The following is a 4,428-nucleotide window of genomic DNA, read 5'->3' on the forward strand; positions in this document are numbered from 1 at the left end:
CAAAGTCTCGCTTATATCTGCAGCAGTGCTGTCCTCATATTTTAACTGTGACAAAGGCGATGAGGCGTTTGGATCCATTTGCAAGCAGGTTAGGTTTTATTAAACATCCACAGCAGGAAATGGCAAAATACAAAGACGTAGTCAGAGCCAGGCAGAGGTCAAACAGGAGCAGGGGATCATCCGAGAAGACAGAGAGAGGTCAGAGTCCAGGCGAGGGTCAGGGGCAGGCGGCAGGCAATCAGAGGGTCGGAGACAGAAGAAAAGGTCCAGGAATAAACGCTCGATACTGCAGGCAGGGTGGCACAAACAAATACTTCGCGAAGAAGAGGAGTGAGAGGACCAGTTAAATGGGAAGAGGCTGATGAAGATAATGGGAAACAGCTGGTGAGAAACAGTCAATATTCTGGAGAGTGCTCCCTCTGATGATCGGGGGAGGAACTGGGAGTTGGAGTCCTGACAGAGCCCCCCCCCTGCGAGCGGCTCCGGAAGCGAGAAGGCCACCGACGACGGGGGCGACCCCGGGAACGGGGAGCAGGCCGATCCGGATGATCGTGGTGAAAGTCAGTGATCAGGGAGGGGTCAAGGATATCGTCCGCGGCAACCCAGGAACGTTCCTCTGGGCCATACCCCTCCCAGTCCACCAGATATTTTAGAGAAGAATCCCGTCGTCGGGAATCTAGGAGGTTGTTGATGCGGTAGGCCTCCTCGCCGTCCACTATCAGGGGTGTCACCGCAGCGTCACCGGGAGCGGAAGGCACGTCGTCACCGGACTCAGGAGGTAGAGTCCTGTCTGACGGACCCACGGCCGGCTTGAGCAGGGAGACATGGAAGGTCGGGGAGATCCGGTAAGCTGGCGGTAAGGCTAGGCGGAATGACACGGGTGTGACCTGTTTAATGACTTTGAAGGGCCCCACAAACCTTGGACTCAGTTTCCTGCATGGAAGTCTCAGCCGCAGATCCCGAGTAGACAACCACACCCATTGGCCCGGAAGGATGTCGGGCCCCGGACGACGGTGGCGATCCGCTTGTGCCTGGAACCGACGGACGGCTTGCCGTAGCTGTACATGTGCAGCCTCCCAGGTCTCCCCGCTACGCTGAAACCAGTCGTCCACGGCTGGTAAGTCAGAGGGACCCCCCGCCCAGGGGAAGAAGGGAGGCTGGAAACCCAGAACACACTGGAACGGGGATAATCCAGTGGACGCCTTTGTAAGAGAGTTCTGCGCATACTCAGCCCAAACCAGGAACTGGCTCCAGTCCTCCTGACGTCGACTGCAGTAGGTCCGCAGGAACCGGGTGATCTCCTGGTTGAGCCGCTCCACTTGTCCATTGGACTGGGGGTGGTAACCCGAAGTCAGGCTGACGTTTATACCCAGCCCCTTGCAGAGCTCCCGCCAGACACGTGACGTGAACTGCGGGCCCCGGTCCGAAACGACATCTCCCGGGATGCCGTAGTGCCGGAAGACGTGGAGGAGAAGCTGTTCGGCAGTTTCCATAGCAGTGGGCAGCTTGGGCAAAGGGATCAGACGACAGGCCTTGGAAAAACGATCGATTACCGTGAGAATTGTGGTGTTACCATTGGAACGGGGTAGATCCGTGATAAAGTCCACCGCGATGTGGGACCAGGGACGATGAGGTGTCGGTGACGGTTGTAGAAGCCCGGCTGGGAGTTGCCGTGGGGACTTGGCCATCTGACACTGGCCGCAGGCCGCCACAAACTGAGCCACATCCGCCACCATGGTCGGCCACCAGAAGGAGTTCTGTATGAGAGATTGGGTGGCCGTCATACCTGGGTGTCCCGCAGCGGGAGTGTCATGGACCAGGTGCAGAACTCGTTGCCGATGAGGAGGAGGAACGTATATCTTGTCGACAGGGCAGGACGGTGGAGGCGGTTCTTGTTGATTATGTTCCGTTAGTTCCGTGATGATATCCCACTGGATGGGAGCCAGAAGCAACGAGGCAGGCACTATGGGTTCAGCAGACCCTGGGTTGTCGTCCGCCGTCTCATGCAAGCGGGAAAGTGCGTCTGCTTTGCCATTCTTCGAGCCTGGTCGAAAGGTGATCTGGAAGTGGAATCGGGAGAAGAAGAGAGACCACCTGGCTTGGCGAGGGTTTAACCTCTTGGCTGACTTGATGTATTCCAGGTTTTTGTGATCCGTCAACATCAGGAATGGATGTGTCGCCCCCTCCAGCCAGTGTCTCCACTCTGTGAAGGCTTCCTTCATGGCGAGCAACTCCCGATCCCCCACGTCATAATTCCTTTCAGCACTGGTGAGTTTCCTGGAATAAAAGGCACATGGAAATGTCTTGGAGGACTCACCGTGACGTTGAGACAGAACCCCCCCTAATCCAGTACTCGAGGCATCCACCTCCACAATAAACTGGATCGAGGGGTCGGGGTGATGCAGGATAGGAGATTGAGTGAAGAGTTGCTTGAGTTTGTGAAAGGCTGCAGTCGCTTCTTGGGTCCAGTGGAGACGCCTAGGGGCCCCCTTGAGGAGAGAGGTGAGAGGAGCCGCCACCGAGCTGAAACCACGGATGAAGCGGCGGTAAAAGTTCGCAAACCCCAGAAACCGTTGCAGCTCCTTCACAGTGGTGGGTTCAGGCCACTGTAACACTGCATCCACTTTGCCCTCGTCCATGGCCACGCCTTGGGCGCTGATGACGTAGCCGAGGAAGGCGATGGATGTACTGTGAAATTCGCACTTTTCTGCTTTGGCGTAGAGGTGGTGATCGATGAGTCTCTGTAAGACCTGCCTGACATGGGAGATGTGCTCATCGAGGTTTGGCGAGTAGATGAGGATGTCGTCCAGGTAGACGATGACAAAACGCTGAAGCATGTCTCTGAAAACGTCATTGATGAATGCCTAGAATACGGACGGAGCGTTGCAGAGGCCGAATGGCATAACGAGGTACTCATAATGTCCGGTAGTAGTGGAGAAGGCCGTCTTCCACTCGTCCCCTTCACGGATACGGATCAGGTTATAAGCGCTGCGTAGGTCCAGCTTAGTAAAAAACCTGGCCTGACGCAGCTGCTCTAGGGCTGGTGGAACTAGTGGTATGGGGTACCGGTACTTTATGGTGCTTTCATTGAGACTGCGGTAGTCAATGCAGGGCCGAAGGCCACCGTCCTTCTTTTTCACAAAGAAGAAACTGGCCGAGGCGGGTGATGTAGACGGTCGGATAAATCCTTTCTGCAGCTCTTCTCGGATATATGCCTGCATGGCCTCCGACTCTGGTTGCGACAACGGAAACACCCTACCTTTAGCAGGCGTGTGCCCGGGTAGGATATCTATGGCACAGTCATACGTACGGTGGGGAGGTAGGCGTGTAGCGTGTTGTTTGTTGAAAGCCTCCTTCAGATCTTGGTACTGAGACGGTAAAAAACTAGAGGAGGCTACGGAGTTAGTTATGTTAAGCTCCGTGACAGCTACCTGGTACGTTGACTGTTTTGCAGAGGCTCTGCGTGGTTGAAGATGGTGGTTTTGATGACAAGCCGCCGAGTCGAACAATAGGCTCTTTGTGGACCATGTGATGGTGGGGTCGTGGGTCTCTAGCCACGGCAGTCCGAGGATGAGAGGGCAGCGAGGAGAGTCAATAGCGAAGAAACGGATGTATTCCTCATGCTGATGAAGGGTGAGGAGATGGAGGTCAGGTGTCAGGAACTGGATCCGACCGGAACCAATGGGACGTCCATCTAATGCGGAGACTGCCACCCGGGAGTCACAGGTGAGCAGAGGAATAGCATTAGCGCGAGCAAAGGTTAAGTCAATGAAATTTCCCGCTGCCCCTGAATCCACCATGGCCTTAGATGCAATGACTTTATCTGCTAGCTTAATTTCCACAGAAATTTCAAAGGTAGGAGCAGAGTCACTCACCGGGCCTCCCGATCGTCGGAACGGACGATCGGGACAGGAAGCTCACAGGTGGCCAGGGTGTCCACAGTATAGGCAGAGATTCTCGCGCATGCGCCTACTCCGCTCTTCCGGTGTCAGACGTGTAGTTCCCAGCTGTATCGGCTCAGCAGAAGTGACGTGCTCGTAGCGGGGACGTCCAGACGGGAATGAAACAGACTCGGCGCCGACTTCTCTTGATCTCCGAGCCCGTAATAGATTGTCCAAGCGTATGGTAACTGCGATCAGCTGATCGAGGTCCATATTCTCGTCCCGGCAGGCAATCTCGCGTTGCAGATCCGCGTTAAGTCCCCGGCGGAAAACAGTCCGACGCGTGTTCGAAGTCCAGTACGTTTGCGCGGCCAGTGTCCGGAACCTCAGTGAGTATGCAGCGGCAGTATCAGTCCCCTGCTTAATGTCCAAAAGCTGCTCACCTGGATTCTTTCCGTTGCTAGCATGCTGGAACACGGCGCGCAGTAACTGGGTAAACTCGGCGTAGGAGTGGAATGGCAGCGATCCCCCAGACCAGACCGCGGCT

This window comes from Oryzias melastigma, linkage group LG7, assembly GCF_002922805.2.
Source record: "Oryzias melastigma strain HK-1 linkage group LG7, ASM292280v2, whole genome shotgun sequence".
In the NCBI taxonomy this organism is placed as follows: Eukaryota; Metazoa; Chordata; class Actinopteri; order Beloniformes; family Adrianichthyidae; genus Oryzias; species Oryzias melastigma.